The sequence below is a fragment of the Oryx dammah genome, unplaced genomic scaffold, assembly GCF_014754425.2.
Source record: "Oryx dammah isolate SB20612 unplaced genomic scaffold, SCBI_Odam_1.1 HiC_scaffold_15, whole genome shotgun sequence".
NCBI classification, from domain to species: Eukaryota; Metazoa; Chordata; class Mammalia; order Artiodactyla; family Bovidae; genus Oryx; species Oryx dammah.
The window spans coordinates 44633240-44652221 of NW_024070199.1; positions in this window are offsets into that span (position 1 = coordinate 44633240).

The following is an 18982-nucleotide window of genomic DNA, read 5'->3' on the forward strand; positions in this document are numbered from 1 at the left end:
CTTTCTGAGCCTCTTCTTCATATAACTGGGATAAAAATTCCTCCCCTGCGAGGCTTTGGTAAGATTTAGGAAACTATTCAGATGCTGAAAGCATAGTAGGTACCAGGAAAGAACTGGCTGGAGGTGGAGACCAAGTGACCCGTATACTTTGTATGGGTCCTGGGCTCGCACTGGCCGGTCTCAGGGTCTAAATCTAGGCCGAGGGCAGCGGCCACTGGGCGGCTACATCGTGGGGTCCGCGCTTCTCGCGGGCTCAGCCGCCCCTTCCCTGTCTTTGCCGGAACTGCTCCCCAGGGCCCAGCTCGTGGCCCCGCGTGCAGCAGGTGCTCCATCAAAGAACCCGTTTAATGACCAAAGACCGGGCTTTCCTAAAGGCCAACCACTTCTTTGGGCGGTGAAAAACCCTTGCTGGCCTCTCTCTTTCGGTCTGCAGTATTTGGTCGGCACCGCAGATGGATTTAGAAGAGAAAATGAAAGTCCTCTCTAGTTCCCGCCCCCATCGCCGCCGCGACTACTGCGCACTGTGGGCACACACTCTCCAGGCTGCTTTGAATGAAGTCGCAGGATACCTTTGTTTTCACTTGGCTTAGGTTGTGGACGGGTCACCGAGATAAACAAGGCTTTCACTGTATCTAACGCACCCCAGGGACACTTAGCGCTTCCCTAGTGGCTCAGACTGTAAAGAATCTGCCTGCAACGTTGGACACCCGGGTTCGATCCCTGGATCGGGAAGATCTCTTGGAGAAAGGAATGACAACCCATTCCAGTATCCTTTCCGGGAGAATCCTATGGACAGATGAACCTGGTGGGCTACAGTCCATGGGGTCGCAAAGAGTCAGACACGACTGAGTGACTAACATGGTCACTTGGGCTCCCCTTTGTCGCTTTCACAGGCATAAATGAACCTGCTTGGGCAGTCAGTGTGCGTCTTTGAAAGACTGTATCTCCCTGTAGATCACTAGACGTGAATCAACAAGGTCAAAGGACAGGCACGTGAGACATCTTGGTGACATTTTGGTGCCACCTGCAGAGCTGAGCTGCTCTCTTGGAAAGCTTCCACTCCCACGGGTGCCTGGGAGGGCAGCCTCATCTCCAGGAGCTCACCACTGCTGACCCTCAGTCCTAAAGAGGGTGGAGCCGGGTATCTCTCCTTAATTTGCATTTCTTTGAAGTTAGAAGTTGACGATTTCATTGCCCTGCCGGCTCCTGTCTGGCTGGTGAGCGATCCCAGACTGAGAAGGCTGGAAGATCTCATGGCCCAAGAGGGCAGGTGGGCTGGACCAGGGTGCAATCGGCAAGGCTGGGCTGCACCACACCTGCCCTGGTCGCTCCAGCGTCCCTCCCCGCACGCATCTACCTGCTTGTGGGCCTTCCAGGCTTGTGCCTCGCAAGCTGGAGGGCCCAAGGTCACTTTCTCCCTCATTCCTTCCTCCCTCCCGAACCCCTCGGGGCATGGGGGGTGCGCGGGGTGGGGGGGCCACCAGGTCTGTTTCCAGGGCTCCACGACCTTGATCGTGCAGCCCTCCCTGCGAGCCGCCTTGGTGTTACCTGCTGCCGGGAGGGACAGGGACAGGGACCGCGGTGGCCTCCCCACTCACCTGTGCCCCAGAGGCTGGACTCTCTCCGGGGACCTTAAAGGGCCCACACCCACGAGCAGCTGTGGCCAGGGGGCGGAGGCCTTACTCCCTTCTCAGCTCTGCTCCCCAGACTGCAGCTCCCTGGGGACTGCAGTTCCCTGGAGTGACTATTAATAAAGAACAGAGGATCTAGGTCCCTGGGGAGCTCTGGCCTGATTGGACCCTGAGTTTCTTCAGGGCCCAAAATAGGCTAGAGTCTGCCTTAGAAAGTAATCCTTCTCCTGTTTTCACCAAATTCTTTCCCAGTTTGATTGGAACACACTCTAGCAGCCGCCTGTTGTGGCTATAAGGAACCCTTTTAAAAAAAAATGCATGTAATGTTTTCATTACTACTCAAGCATTGTCCCTCTGTGCTTCTGATTTCTTTAAAGCAAATCCAGAACTCTTTTCATCTTGTCCACGAGTTCTTGAGTACCAATCACTAAAATATAAAGATTCTTTGATTATTTATTTTTAAATTTTTTTGGCGGTGGCGCACGGCTTGTGGTATCTTAGTTTGCGACCAGGGATGGACCCGAGCCCTCGGCAATGAGAGGGCAGAGTCCTAACCACTGGACCACCAGGGAGATCCCTAAAAGATAAAGGCTTTTTAAATAAAAACATAACGGCATTGCCATTGTCCAACCTAAAACAGAGAAACAATTGTAATACAAAGCTTTTAAGGCCTTCCTGGCCTGCCAAGAACACAGTTGAGTCCCACTCACTCTTGCCAGCCACATTTCTTGCTGGCATCTCCCAGCGGGCTCTGATCCAAAAGTGTGTGAGATTTTTGGGAACTCAGTTTCCATTTCCCAATGGAAGAATTTTGTAATCTCTGGGTTCTGCACTTCTGAACTTGAACTTTGAACCCTGTAGGCAGTGAGTAAACAGTGACAGTTACACATCAGGGTAGTTGACACTGTTTGCTTGGCCAGCATCACTGGAGTTTGGTGAAGACAAAATGAAGTAATGCAGATGCAAGCAAAGAAGGCAGGCAGCTAGTCCATGTGTGGGTGAAAGAAACTCAGAGTGAGAGCATTATCCTACTCCTACATGTGCAACAAAAAAGAAATGAGAGCCCACGTCCTGGAAAAGACGCATGCAAGAATGTTTACGGAAGATTCACTTCAGGTGACAAAAATCCAGAAACAACCCAGATACCCAGCAGCAATAGAATGGGTAAATAAATCGTGGTTTCGCCATACAGTGAAATACTACTCAGAAAAAAGTAAACTACGGACACATGCAACGTGGGTAGATCTTACAGATGTTATGTTGAGCAAAAGGAAGCCAAACAGACACACAAAAGTAAATATACCGCATGATTTCAATAACAGAAGTGAGGCTTACTGGTGGCAGTGATGGTAATCACTAGAAACACACAAAGAAGCCCCCGGAGTGGGCGTGTGTGTGAAAGTGCATCGCTCTGTATGCTTAAGATTATACTCTTAACAGTCTTTGCTCCCTGCATGTTAAGCCTCAATTTTAAGAAACCAAAACTTAAAAAAAGATCCTTGATGTCGAGATCTTGACAGGCCTGCCTGGACACTGGGACCTCAAAGACCAGAAAGGACTGTCCTGCAGCACGTACTAGCAGATGCCTGAATATGCAAATGAGAGAACTGACCGAAGACTTCGGTGTCAAGATGCTAATTCTTCCGCTTTGGAGAAGGAGCTGGGGAGGTCAATAGCTTTTGAGTAGATAGTTTTTAAACTTGGGGGAGGCTGGTTCACTGACCTTTTGAAAAGCTGATGAGAGCTGCAAACCTTTTTTTTTTTTTTCCAGAAAAATGCACACACACCTAAAGAGTGGTAAAGAATATCAGTCTTGGAGCTTCTTAAGCCCTTGTACCAACTCCTGACCCACATAGATTAAGAAAAATGTATCTGCAATTTTGAAACAAGGTAAAAGGATATCTGAAATGTCCTTTCACTGGCTCACTGTCTAACAGGCCACCCAGGGATTAGCTCTTTCTCTAGGGATTTGTGTCTTGAGTAAGCCCTAGATGCTACAAAGTTACATGTAACTGGTAGATTTTTGTCCAACAAAAATGCAAGGGTTAAAACAGATCACAAATAAGGACCTACCTATAGCACAGGGAACTCTACTCAGTACTCTGTAATGGCCTATATGGGGAAAGAATCTAAAAAAGAGTGGATATGTGTATATGTATAACTGATTCCCTTTGCTGCACACCTGAAATTAACGCAACATTGTAAATCAGCTATATGCCAATAAAAGTTTTTAAAAAAGAAAAAGAAATGCAAAGATTTCTATCGGTTGAAAAAAAGAATTTTCCCCAAAGTCATGGTTTTGTTGCCCCGTAGAATATTAACCAGTTTTTTAAATCTATTTAGGAAAGTCAGATTTTTGTCTACCTTCCTGCGCAGGGAAACCCCCAACTCTTCCCCATTGTATATTTCTTCTCGTTTGTTTTCTTTACTGCTCACAGGAAACATTTCACTTTCTTTTGGAAAGAATTTTCTTGTTTAAAACTTTATTTATTTATTTATTTGCCACACTGCATGACACTTGGGATCTTAGTTCCTTGATCAGGGATCGAATCCCTGCCCCCTGTAGCCGAAGCTCTGATTCCTAACCACTGGACCACCAAAATTCCCCGACACTTCATTTCTGAGTATCTGGACACTCAGTGTGTGGAGGTTTGCCCCGCACCAACAAGCAATTCACGGACACCAGCAGGGTGTCCAGGAACCAACTCCAGTCTGACACCCTCTCTCCATTGACAGCATCGGATCTCACAGGTTAAGGGCTCAGACCCACAAGACTGTCTCCTCTCTTCCCCTTCATGTCAGGCGCAAGCCCAGATTATCATCTGTGCTTCTGACCACCTGCCACAGATAAGAGGTTCCTAAGAGCCCCCCTGGAGTTCGATTGATCACAGAACTCAAGAAAACACATTCACAAGCTCAGTGAAGGGCATGATCAAGGACGCAGACGAACAGCCGGATGAAGGGATACGCAGGGCTCACCCGTGGCCCTGTGCACCGCCCCTTCCCGGGGTACCACCCTGTTGAGACCCTCTGTTCCATTTCACGGTTGCCCCATCTCCCCCCGGGAGACTGCTCCTTCTGTAACCTGTGAGTCACCCCTGCCCCTGTCCCCCACCCCGGGACTTGTTCTGAGATGCTTTCCCTGGCTCCCTTCCATCTGCCCCTGCCCTGGCCTAGATGAGGTTCCCAGATTCTTGCCTTGGCCCTACCTCTGCTTGCCAGCCTTGCTCCCCTGCGAGATTCCAGCTTGCCACACTGGCACCTCCATCCTGACCCTCCCAAATCCCCAACAGAGGGACTCACTCAAGAGAAATGACTCAACCTCCTTGCTCTCTAGGCCTGAGTGACCCACCAGGAGAAGTCAAGCTTCAGGTGCCAGCAAAGCAGGGCCACAAGGAAAGGAAAAATGGGGGAGGGGTGTTATATTTTCTACGTTAAAGAAAGCAGCAAATAGCCTTCGAGGGGAAAATGAGACCCTTGATGGATTTTCTTACACTTATGTTAGTAATATGATTAGGGTAACCTCTTCAGGTGTAATTTTAAAGATACTAAAATATTTAATTTAAATATTAAATTACACGTAAAGAGGTTACCCTAATCATTTTAGCAAGTAGGGCATTTTTTGCTTGTTTTTGGCCATACCATGCGGATCTTAGTTTCCCAACCAGGGATGGAACTCAGGCCCCCTGCAGCAGAAGTGCACTGGACCCCCAGGGGAGTCCCAGGTAGGACTTTCAAATGACCTGAATACAACCCTGGTCTTACCTGTATTCACTCACTTGTCCATTCATTCATTCACTTGGGAAGTATGTACTGAGCAACTCAGCAGTGGCAGAGCCTTTAGATCAAGGCCTGTCCTTAGGAGTCCACATTCTGGTGGGAATGGCGGGCAAGAAACAAGTACTGTCTCTTGTGAAAAGAAAGGGAAAATGAGGAAACAAAGTAGAAAGTGGGAGAGAGGGTGTGTTGCCTCGGCCAAGGTGGGTGGGGACTGGTATTCAATGGACCACAAGCTCCAAAGAATGGGAACGCTATAACCAGAACCTAATATATCACAGAGCCTTAGAAATGCTAGCTGCATGATTAACCGATGAATCGGTGGGTGGTTGGGTGGTGAATGGATGGGTGGGTGGGTGAGGGGTGTATGCATGGAGGACCCTGCAGGCTTTGGCTTCCTGGTGCCCCGCCATTTGGCTCCTTTCCAGGCCCTCATCCCATCTCAAAGTCCCCCTTGGGAATGTCTATAAACTGTCTTGCACCTGCAGTCACCTTCTGGATCTCAACACCTTCACTGCATCCTGTGACCTCAGGCAGATCTAGCTATCACACATAATTTGCCCAGCACAACATGAAGTGAAAATGCAGACTCTTATTCAAAAGTTAGCAAACCTTCCAAGACAGTGGTAAGAGCAGTAAACCAACCACAGGGCTCTTCTGCTGCTGACCCCACTCACAGGTAGGCCACTCATGCGGCCCGCCTTGTCTCCAGCGCAGGCCCAGAAGGCCTCCCCAGATCTGCGCCCAGGGGACCACCCCAGCCTGTGCTGACAAGCCTTGATGATTCCTGTGCTCCTTCCGCTCAAGTCTTCACCCCACTTCCTGCCTCTGGGACATCTATTCTTGCTGTCTCTGCTGCCCAGGGTGCTGTCCCACGCCACGGGCTAGGTGCCAGGGAGGGAGAGGGGGAAACCACACCCAGTCCCGACTCCCCAGAGAAGATGGGTTTTGGAGCAGCAGCGGTCCTGCCCAGCAGTGAGGCCCAGATCGGGGAAACTTTTCTTTGTTGCAAATGAGAGCAAGGAGCACCATGCTGGGAAAGTCCTTTAGACGGAGGAGGGCTTCGAGGTCATCATAGCCCTCCTCCATCTAAAAATATCCTGCTAAGACAAGAGGAGTTCCCTGGTGGATCAGACAGTAAAGAATCTGCCTGCAACGCAGGAGATGCGGGTTTGGTCCCTGGGTCAGGAGGATCCCCTGGAGAAGGGAATGATAACCCGCTCCAGTGTCCTTGCCTGGAGAATCCCGTGGACAGAGGAGCCTGGTGGGCTACAGTCCACGGGGTGGCAGAGTCCAACAACGCTGCGTCTGGCTGAGTGACTAACACACACTGGATGGATGCCCTCAGCTCTTTCACAGATGAGCTTGATGGATGCCCACCAGCTTCCAACGCGCCCGTTTGTGTGTCTGGGGCTGGGGGTGGGGTGGGGGTGGGGTTAGGGTGCAGTCTCCTCTCTGACCTCGATCCTGAAATTCTAGCCACTGGCCAGCTCCATTTTCACTTGAAAAATTCCCACTTAACCTTCAAAGTCCAACTCAGACATTATAGCACAGAAGCCAGCCTCAGATGACCCCAGACAGACTGATAACTACCCGCTCCCACCTGGCCGGCTCCAGACACCGGCCTTTTCTGAGATCTGAGGCGTCTCCCAGCCTCACTGCTGGTCCGGAACCGCGGTCCGGTCCCATTTCCGAAGGCTCTGGGCTTGGACTCAGCCAACTCGCCAAACCTTCTGAAGACAGGAAAAGAGGGAGACTGGCTAGGCGCTAACTGGCCGCCTGATACACGAATCCTTTCCCGGAGATCTCTTGCCTTTGGCGCGAGAAGGAAGACCCGGGGGATTTCGGGGATGGGTGGGGTGCGGAGGAGGAAGTGACAGCCCCAGCACAGGGGGGCCGCGGGGCGGGGAGACAGATCTCGGGGGCGGGAGCGGCCGACGGGCGGTTTCTGGCGGCTGCAGGACGAAGTTTCAGTTGGAAAAAAAAAAAAAGCTCAATTGTCCCGCTCCCTCGAATCGGTGTGTTTCTCGCAGGAAGCTCGGAAGCCGATCCCGAAGCTTCAGTCCCCTCTCCTGCCCGCCCAGAGTACCCGCCTGGGTACCAGCCGTAGGCCCGGGGAAGGTCAAGGCCCGGCGGGTCCAGCCGGCAGGGGAGGCGCTGGTGGCGGGTGGCGAGGGGCCCGGCTTCCTGCACTCTGCTTCCCCGCCTCCTCTCGGCGAGCACCGACGGCTTCTTCGGCGTCCCGGGGCCGCCCTGTTACGCAGGAGGAGGAGCTGGAGGTTAGGTCCGGGAGGGGCCTCTGCTGCGCGCTTCCGCCGGGGTCAGCCGAGGTCAGCCGGCGGGCGGGACCGGGTTCTCCCGGCGCTCGCGGCGGGCACTCCGGGTTAGAGCAGACTTCGGGAGGTGCCGGTGGGGTGCGGGGAGGGTGCGAAATCCACCCCAACCCCGGCCCATTTCAGGCTGACGAGGGGAGGCTGGAGGGGGGCGGCGCGCGTGCCCTCCAGGCTGGAGACCCCACCGGCGGCGATCGGAGCACGCCCGCCCTGCGCCCCCTCCGAGCGTGGGGCTTCCTCGTCGCCGCGCGCTTCCTGCTGGGGTGCCCTCGTCTATGCAAGCCCGGGCGGATCCGCCTAGCCGTGGCCGGTGGCCGTAGGGGCTGAAGGGGGAGGTGGCTTCCAGGGCTGGGACCCATTTCTTAAGCTTTTAAATGACGCAGTTGAGGTGTATTCAACAGGAAACACTTTAACAGTAATCCAAAAGCTTTAAAATTGCCTGGAATCTCAAGCCCTGATAACACGCGGGTGCATTTCCTTTCCGACTTCGGTCAGTACTATCTTTAGGTATTATTTCACTCTCATTTCCGGCGTGTTTACAAAACAGAAGTCGTAAGGTACCTAGTTCATTTCAGTTCAGTCGCTCAGTCGTGTCCGACTTTTTGCGACCCCATGAATTGTAGCACGCCAGGCCTCCCTGTCCATCACCAACTCCCGGAATTTACCCAAACTCATGTTAGTAATGCCATCCAGCCATCTCATCCTCGGTCGTCCCCTTCTCCTCCTGCCCCCAATCCCTCCCAGCATCAGGGTCTTTTCCAATGAATCAACTCTTCACATCAGGTGGCCAAAGTACTGGAGTTTCAGCTTCAGCATCAGTCCTTCCAATGAACACCCAGGACTGATCTCCTTTAGGATGGACTGGTTGGATCTCCTTGAAGTCCAAGGGACTCTCAAATGTCTTCTCCAACACCACAGTTCAAAAGCATCAGTTCTTCAGCACTCAGCTTTCTTCACCGTCCAACTCTCACATCCATACATGACCACTGGAAAAACCATAGCCTTGATTAGACGGACCTTTGTTGGCAAAGTAATGTCTCTGCTTTTTAATATGCTATCTAGGTTGGTCATAACTTTCCTTCCAAGGAAGTAAGCATCTTTTAATTTCATGGCTGCAATCACCATCTGCAGTGATTTTGGAGGCCCCCCCAAAATAAAGTCTGACACTGTTTCCAGTTTCCCCATCTGTTTCCCATGAAGTGCTGGGACCAGATGCCATGATCTTCGTTTTCTGAATGCTGAGTTTTAAGCTAACTTTGTCACTCTCCTCTTTCACTTTCATCAAGAGGCTTTTTAGTTCCTCTTCACTTTCTGCCATAAGGGTGGTGTCATCTGCATATCTGAGGCTATTGGTATTTCTCCCGGCAATCTCAATTCCAGCTTGTGCTTCTTCCAGCCCAGCGTTTCTCTTGATGTACTCTGCATATAAGTTAAATAAGCAGGGTGACAGTATACAGCCTTGATGTACTCCTTTTCCTATTTGGAACCAGTCTGTTGTTCCATGTCTAGTTCTAACTGTTGCTTCCTGACCTGCATATAGGTTTCTCAAGAGGCAGGTCAGATGGTCTGGTATTCCCATCTCTTGAAGAATTTTCCACAGTTTGTTGTGATCCACACAGTCAAAGGCTTTGGCATAGTCAATAAAGCAGAAATGGATGTTTTTCTGGAACTGTCTTGCTTTTTTGATGATCGAGCAGATGGTGGCAGTTTGATCTCTGGTTCCTCTACCTTTTCTAAAACCAGCTTGAACATCTGGAAGTTCACGGTTCACGTATTGCTGAAGCCTGGCTTCACATTTTACATCACACTAAATATATATGCTTTTATTTAGAGGTCTCTTTTACATAAGTCAGATTGGGTTGTATGGAATACCCCCACCTCCCACTTAACAGTATGTTTTTGGAAGTCACTTGGTTCAGACACAGCTCTTTCTTAACTATAGTGTTATTGCACTCCGCGGTTTGAAGGCGCCTTCCTTCATTTGGAGCATTCTCAGTTGTTTGCCGTTGTTAGTTTGTCTCTCTAACCATTCACCCCAAATGTGTTTCCTGGGCTCATGCTGTGTGCCAGACCCCTCCTAGGTTCAGGAAGTATAAGGATGGACAAAATCGACACCACCCTTCTGGACCTGACCTTCTACAAGGGCACTGCAGGTATGTGAGGAGGGGCTGTTTATGTTTTTTAAATAGGGAATATGTTCCAGTCATTCATTTGGCTCAAATATCAAATCAATACAAGAAGTGTCTAGAAAAACATTGAACACACTCATTGGTTTCTTATGTTTTCTTTCAGAATTTCCTTATGAAAATACAAGCAGAAATGAGTTGTATGTATATTTCCCTCCTTACTGGTGTAGAAGGAAGCTTGCTATAGCCCCCTGCTCTGTGTTTGCCTATAATAGATTTAAAAAATGTACTTATATGTCTTGGCACTATTTTCCTGTCCTCACAGGACAGAGCTTCCTGTTCAACTTTATTTGTGTGTGATTTCAGGGTACACACTGTTCTATCATAGGGTTTATTTTACCACAGTCTGTTCGTGCCCTGTGACATTTGGGTGTTTCCTGTCTTTCCGTATAATGCTGTAGCAGTGAATAACTGTACAAAGGTCAGTTCTTCCACCTGGAAGTCAGTCCATGGAGTGAATTTTAGAACTGTGATTGCTGGGTCAAGGCCTTGCGTGTGCACAGTGCTGATGTATGTTACTGTCTGCCTGCTGTGTTAGGCAGGGCTCTCCAGAGAAGCAGATGGGTATAGGAGATTACGTATATATAATACACATGTAATTTTATATATAGTGCAATATAAAATAATAATTATAAGGAACTGGTGCACCACTATGGAAAAACAATATAGAGGTTCCTCAAAAAATTAAAAACAGAGTTGGCATATGATCCAGCAATTTCACTCCTGAGCATATGCCCAGACAAAACTATAATTTGAAAAGATGCACGCACCCCTGTGTTCCTAGCAGCACTATTTACCGTAGGCAAGACATGGAGACCACCTGCATGTCCATCGGCAGATGAAAGGATAGAAATATGATAGATATATACAAGGGAAAACTACTCAGCCATCAAAAGAATGAAATAAGGCCATTTGCAGCAACATGGGAGGACCTAGAGACTGTCATTTAGTAAGTCAGAAAGAAAAAGAAAAATGCCATATGAGCTCACTTATATGTGGAGTCTAAAATATGAGACAAATGTACATACCTAGAAAACAGACTCACACATATAGAAAACAGACTTGTGGTTGCCAAGGGGCTGGGAGGTCGGGGAGGGAAGGAATCGGAGTTTGGGATTAGCAGAGGCAAGCTATTATATATAGGGTGAGTAAACAAGGTTATACTATATAGCATAGGGAACTACATTCAAAATTCCATGACAAACCATAATGAAAAAGAATATGACAAAGAGCCTGAGCTATGTTGCTATTCAGAAGAAATGAACACAACACTGTAATCAACTGTACGTCCATAAAATTAAAAAGAATCGACTCACCTAATTATGATTTGCAGTCTTCAAGTTGGTGAGCTGGTGGCGTAGTTCCAATCTGCAGGCCAGCAGCCTCAGGACCCGGGAAGAGCCAATGTTTCAGTTTGAGTCTGAAGGCAGGATGAAAACCTTCCAAGGCAGAGCTGCCTCTTACTCAGGTGGAGACCAGCCTTTTCTATTCAAGCCTTCAACTGATTAGATGAGGCCCAGCCAAATTTAGGGTGATCAGTCTGCTTTCCTTAGTCTACTGATTCGAAGGTCAATGTCATCAAGAAGCACCTTCACAGACAGACCTAGAATAATGTTTGACCAAGTTCCAGGGCCTCCTGTGGCCCAGTCAAGTTGAGATGTAAAATTAATCCTCATACCTTCACCAGTGTGTCTTTTTTTTTTTTTCTGGCAGCCTGTTGCACTTTAAATGTGTAATACTCAAGGTAAAAGAAAACTGCATCTAACATTATTATAAATAAAAGAGATCAGTCGTCAGGGGCTCCAGAGTGAACAGCATCTTCAGAACCTCCATGCTTATGTCTTTGCTTTCTGGGTGTAATTTAATAAGATCATCAACTCAAAGAATGGTAATTGCAGCTTCAGTTGCAAATTGCAGACTCTTAAATTTAACCATGCTTGATTCAAACACCCCTGCTTGTGTGTTGTCGCGGGCTTTACCATTGACCAAGTCAAGACCGATCCATTTTAGATTTTTGTATTCTGGGTTTCCTTGAGCCTCTTAATTTTGCAACCAGATATGTGGATTCTTGGGCAGCATTAACTGCCAGAGTCGTAAGAATAACAAGAGATCTTGCAAACTCTACAATAGCAAGCACCAGTGTGTCTTAAAAAAATTTTTTTTTTAATATATTTATTTATTTGTTTTGGGCCGCGCTGGGTCTCTGTTGTGATGCGGGCTTTTTCTCTAGCTGTGGCGAGTGGGGGCTACTCTCTAGTTGCGGTGCGTGGGCCTCTTGCTGCGGTGGCCTCTCTTGTGGAGCACGGGCTCTGGGGTGTCCAGGTTTCAGTAGCTGAGGATGTGGGGTTCAGCAGTTGTGGCTCCCGGGCTGTAGAGCACAGCCTCACTAGTTGTGGTCCCCGGGTTTGGTTGCTCAGAGACAAGTGGGATCTTCCCAGACCAGGGATGGAAGCCACGTCTCCTGCATTGGCAGGCAGATTCTTTACCACTGAGCCACCAGGGAAGCCCCTGCCCGCACGCCCCCGCCCGCACGCCCCCGCCCAAGTGCGTCTTTTAAAAAACAGCATTATATTGGATGAACCTAGCACTTATTATACGAGTGAAGTGAGTCAGAAAGAGAAAGATAAATATTGAATTCTAAGACATATACATAGAATCTAGAAAAATGATACGGAAGGATTTATTTTCAGGGCAGCAATGGAGAAACAGACATAGAAAACTGACTTATGGACATGGGGAGAGGGGAGGAGAGGGTGAGATGTATGGAGAGAGTAACACGGAAACTTACATTACCATGTGTAAAATAGCCAATGGGAATTTGCTGTATGGCTCAGGAAACTCAAAAGGGGGCTCTGTATGCAGCCTAGAGGGGTGGGATAGGTAGGGAGATGGGAGGGAGGTTCAAAAGAGAGCGGATATATGTATACCTAGGGCTGATTCATGTTGAGATTTGACAGAAAACAGCAAGATTCTGTAAAGCAACTATCCTTCAATAAAAAATAAATTAATTAAAAAAACCCCACAGCATTATCAAAATATAATTCACAGCAGTTCCCCGGTGGCCTAGTGGTTAGGATTCCAGGCTTTCACTTTTGTGGGCTAGGTTCAGTCCCTGGCTGGGAAACTGAGATCCTGTAAGCCACGCAGTGTGGCCAAAATACATAAATAAAATATAAGATATATATGTTATATATATATAATTCACATGTAAGATATAGTTCATCCAGCTGAAATGTATTCTCAATGGTTCTTAGTATATTTACAGAGTTGTGCAATGATCACCATCATCAATTTTGGAAATTTGCATTATTCCCCAAAGGAACCTCCTACAATTAGCAGTCACTTCCCATTTGACCCCATCCCTCTCAGGCTTAAGCACCCACTAATCTACTGCAGGTCTGTGTGGATTTGCCTGTTCTGGACATTTCACATGCATGGAATCATACTTTATGTAGGCTTTGGGGCCAGCTTCTTTCACTGAGCATACTGTTTTTGATGTTCATCTGTGTGGTAGTATATGTCAGTATTTAATTCTTTTCTATGACTGAATACTGTCTCACTGTATGGATATACCACGTTTTTAAAAAAATCCATTCATCTGGTGATGGATATTTGATTTCTCCCCACTTTGGGGCTATGCACCATTTGATACTCCCATCAGCAGTACATGAAGTTTCCACATTCTTCATGTCCTCAGCAATACCTGTTACTACCTGTAGTTTTGATTATAGCCATCCTCATGGGCATGAAGGAGTCTCTCATTTTGGTTTTGACTTGCTAAACAGTTCATCTTTTGGCTGATTTTTTTAAAGAAGATTTTTTCCTATACATTTATTATTGTTTTATGGCTTCTGAATGTTGACTTAAAGAAAAAATTATTGTCTCTACTCTAGGATCATAAAGAAGATTTTCTATATTCCCTTCTAATACTTTTATATTTTCAAGTTTTACATTTAAGACTTGGATCCATTTGGATTTTATTCTGCCATGTGCTGTGAAGTGTGCATCAGCTTCTTTCCCTTTTCCAGAAGTTATACTGTGTCTTGGCACCTGTGGGGGGTGGAGAGAGGATTTTGATCAGGAGGCTGGGAAACCCAGTGTAAGGAGGTGACATAGCATGAACACCTGGATGAAGTGAGGAGAAGCACGATCAGCGTGGCTGCAGGTGGTGGGGAGGCCACAGGTATGAAGATGGCCAGGTCGTGTAGGGCCTTATAGGTAACCATGTGGAATAGGATTTCATTTGGAGTTTAATAGTACTGAAGAGCTAAAGGTAAGGTCTTTATAGCTGTTTACTTGATAAAATAATACCTGGAAAGGAAACTTGAGTCCAAGGTTGTGTGTGTGCCTGCTCAGTCATGTCTGACTCTTTTCAACCCCATGGACTGTAGCCCGCCAGGCTCCTTCCTCTGTCCATGGGATTTTCCAGGCAAGAACACTGGAGTGGGCTGCCATTCCCTCCTCCTGATCCAGGAATTGAAACTGTATCTCTTGCATCTCCAGCACTGGCAGGCAGGTTCTCTGGCCATTGAGCCACCTGGTTAGGGCACTTCAAATTTTGCTGCAGACTGGTAAACTGTTCTCCAAAAGGGCTATTTGAAATTACTCTCCCTTCCCCTCTGCATGCATGCTCAGTCATGTCCAACTCTTCGCACCCCCATGGACTGTAGCCTGCCATGGCTCCTCTGTCCAAGGAGTTCTCCAGGTAAGAATACTGGAGTGGATTGCCATTCCCTTCTCCAGGGGATCTTTGTGACCCAGGGATTGAACTGGGGTCTTCTGCATTGCAGGCAGATTCTTCCTCATCTGAGCCACTAGACGCCACTCTCCCTTCCCCCTAAGTTTATGTTATTTCAATACCGTTTGCCATTTTATTAAATATTTTTGAAACATGGTTTAGTTACTGAATTAAAAAAAACCCTAATTGGGGAATAGTTGACAAGTAACTGGGTCTTCCCTGATGGCTCAGCTGGTAGAGAATCTGCTTCCCAATGCTGGAGATGCTGGTTTGGTCCCTGGTTCAGGAAGATCCCCTGGAGGAGGAAATGGCAACCCACTCCAATATTCTTTCCTTGGAAATCTTATGGACAGAGGAGCCTGGCAGGCTATAGTCCATGGGGTTATAAAAGTTGGACATGACTGAGCGACTGAGTATATATATATATGTGTGTGTGTGTGTATATATAAAACAAGTAGCTGTGAAAACTAATAAAGGGAAACCTTACTTAAAATGGAGTCCTGGGACTTCCCTGGCAGTCCAGTGGGTAAGATTCCAAGCTTCGGACACAGGGGGCATAGGTCTGATCCCTGGTCAGGGAACTGGGATTCCGCAGGCCACATGGCATGAATGGATGAACGAAGAAATAAATACAATGAAACGAACTCTCCAAGTGTGGTTCAGACGTCTCTGCTTGGAATAAGGGCTGGCTGTTCTGGGGAGGTACGTTTGTGGCCATGAAAGCAACAAGCGTTAACCTCTGATGGGATCGCCTCTTCTGTCGGCCCCGAGGGTGCTCTGTACCTTGGTAGGGTCCCTCCCAGAGGAGGCTGTGATGGCACCAACAGCCCTCCTTCAGCCATGCCCCACCCTACAGAAATCTGAAGATGTCTACCCCAAGGATGGCGAAATAAAAACCTTGGATCAGCTTTCTTGAACTCAAGAGACTTCTCTGATGGAGTCTGGGCCTCCAGGTATAGGGTCCTCCGAGAGGCTGAGAGCAATTCTGGGGCAGGTGGAGGGGAGAAGCAGGCTTGAGGGCATGAGACAAGCCACCACAACCTAGGTTTATTGGGCTTTTGAGTTATTTTGACGTAGAAGCTGAAGCTCCCATCCTTTGGCCACCTGATGCAAAGAGCTGACTTATTGGAAAAGACCCTAATGCCGGGAAAGATTGAAAGCAGGAGGAGAAGGAGACGACAGAGGATGAGATGGTTGGATGGCATCACCGACTCAATGGACGTGAGTTTGAGCAAGCTCTGGGAGACGGTGAAGGACAGTCCATGGGGTCAGACAGTTGGACATGACTGAGCGACTGAACAATAACCAAAGCCACTGAGAACCATCAGATACAGAAAACGCTCTAAAAGCTCTAAAGACAGGGCGCAGGTTTTCCTTTTGTAAAGGAAGTTTATGTTATGTTGTACCACACTGCTTAGCTTTCGGGATCAAACCAGTGCCCCATGCGGTGAAAGTACCTAGTCACTGAACCATCAGGGAATTCCAGAAATTTTTATTTATGAAGGCAATTTCTTTTTGTAAAGAATCTCCCACTCCCATCTAGGAAGCAGGGGACTAGAAACTCTCATCAATGGAGAAGGTAAAACTTAAACCTGCAGAGCAAGCCTCATTAAACAACCCTCGATTTTCATTCTTTTCCCAGTCACCTTCTTACAATTTGTATTCACCCACCCAAAAGCCCAAATACTCTTTTCTTTGGCTTTAAGTTTAGATGGTATTTAAGGTCAGGTTCTAACCACCCCAATGGGTTCCTCATCACTGGTGCTCCCTTGGGTCCCTATGAGACGCCCAGGCTAATAAACGTCTTTTTGCTTTTTCCTCCTTGTGCTCATGTTTCTGGCCCAGCTGCACGGCATGTGGGATCTTAGTTCCCTGTCCAGGGATCGAATCCCTGTCGTGGTAGCACGGAGTCCTAACCACTGGACCACCAGGGAAGTCCCCGCCTTTTCCTTATTAACCTGCTTTTGGTCCGTCTCACTTATGGGGCCCCAGCTGGAGAACTAATGGGTGGAGGAAAGCATTTTTCCCTTCCCTGCCAGCACAGACCTCCCCAGCTCGGCTTGGGACTAGGCCACCCGGCCTCAGGTCCAGGCGCCTCTGCTGGTGCCTACGCTAGCAGTGTGGCCTTGGCTGTGTTTCCTAACTTCTCCCAACTTCAACTTCCTTATTTGTATTGATAATTAGGGGATAATAAAAGCCTGCCTTGTAAGATTATTGTGAGAATTCCATGGGTGTGATGGTTAATTTTAATCTGTTGCCTTGACCAGGCTGAGGGATGCTAGTGAAACATTATTTCTGGGTGTGCCTGTGAGGGTGTTTCCAGGAGAGATTAGTGTTTGAATCACAGAGTGAGTCAAGAAGGTGGCCTAACCCCCATCAGTGAGGCAGCGCCATCCACTCTATCAGTTCAGTCCAGTCGCTCAGTCGTGTCTGACTCTTTGCGACTCCATGAATCGCAGCACGCCAGGCCTCCCTGTCCATCACCAACTCCCGGAGTTCACTCAGACTCACGTCCATCGAGTCAGTGATGCCATTCAGCCATCTCATCCTGCCCCCAATCCCTCCCAGCATCAGCGTCTTTTCCAATGAGTCAACTCTTCGCATGAGGTGGCCAAAGTACTGGAGTTTCAGCTTTAGCATCATTCCTTCCAAAGAAATCCCAGGGTTAATCTCCTTCAGAATGGACTGGTTGGATCTCCTTGCAGTCCAAGGGACTCTCAAGAGTCTTCTCCAGCACCACAGATCAAAAGCATCAATTCTTCTGAGCTCGGCTTTCTTCATAGTCCAACTCTCACATCCATACATGACCACAGGAAAAACCATAGCCTTGACTAGATGCACCGTAGTCGGCAAAATACACATCTAGGATTACTATGTCTTTCTGATGAATGGGCTTGTTATTATACAAGCTCTCTCTTTCTGCTAATTCTCCTGTTTTGGGTATACTCTGTGTGCCACCATTATAGCCATTCCAGCTTTCTTCTGATTAGTATCTGTATATCATACCTTTTCCATCTTTTTACCTATTTTACAAACATTGTTAAAAAATATTTATTTTAGTACAGCCTATCGGCTCAGATGGTAAAGAATCTGCCTGCAACACAGAAGACCTGGGTTCGCTCCCTGGGTCGGAAAGATCCTCTTGAGAAAGGAACAGCTACCCACTCCAGTAGTCTTGCCTGGAGAATCCCAGGGACAGAGGAGCCTGGTGGGCTACTAAAGAGTTGGACATGACTCAGCAACTGAACAACAGCAACAAAAGCTCAAAACAGTTGGTTCAGGCATTCTAGGATCTGCACACCTCTTAAATACCAGGGAAATCACAAGAGGAACAAAGCCCCAGTGGTTGGCAAACTGGCTTCCCTTGAAAAGTTTTTTTCTTTTTTTAAAAAGATATGTATTTATTTGGCTGCATAGGGTCCTAGTTGAGGCATGAAGGATCTTTGTTGAGGCACACAGACTTTCTAGGTGCAGTGCACAGGCTTAGCGGCCCCATGGTGTGCGGGAGCTTAGCTCCCCAACCAGGGACTGAACCCACATCTCCTGCATTGCAGGTGGATTATTAACCACTGGAGCACCAGGGAAGTCCCCATCCTTTTACTTTTAACCTACCTGTGTATTAATATCAGAGTGCATCTATTGTAGGCAGCCTGTAAACTGCAGTCTTGTTTTTTTTTTCCCACCACCTGACAATATCTTTTAACTGGCATGTTTAGTCTGTTTATTTTTAATGAATAATTAATATAGCCAGACTAAAGTCTACTAGCTAACCAGTTGTTTTCCCTTTGTCTTATCTGTTTCTTGATTCTCTTTTCCTGCTTCAATAAAAATAATACTATCATGTTTGCTTTAAACAGACAATTAGAGGGCCTGAATTGAACAAAAAGGCAAAGGAAGGGCAAATCTGCTCTTTGCTTGAGCGGGAACACCCATTCTCTGTCCTTGGACTTCAGTGTTCCTGGTTTTTACCTTTGGATTGGGACTTATATCATTGGCTCCCCTGATTCTTGGGGCTTCCCTGGTGGCTCGTACCGTAAAGAATCTGCCTGCAACGCAGGGACCAGGGTTCAATCCCTGGGTTGGGAAGATCCCCTGGAGAAGGAAATGGCAACTCACTCCAGTATGCTTGCCTGGGAAATCCCATGGACAGAGGAGCCTGGGGGGCTACAGTCCATGGGGTTGCAAAGAGTCAGACGTGACTCAGCGACTAATGGCCCTGGTCCTCATGCCTTCAGGTTTGGACTAGAATTATACTCTTCTGGGTCGCCAGCTTGCAGATGGCAGATTTTGAGGCAGCCTCCATAATAGTGTGAGCCA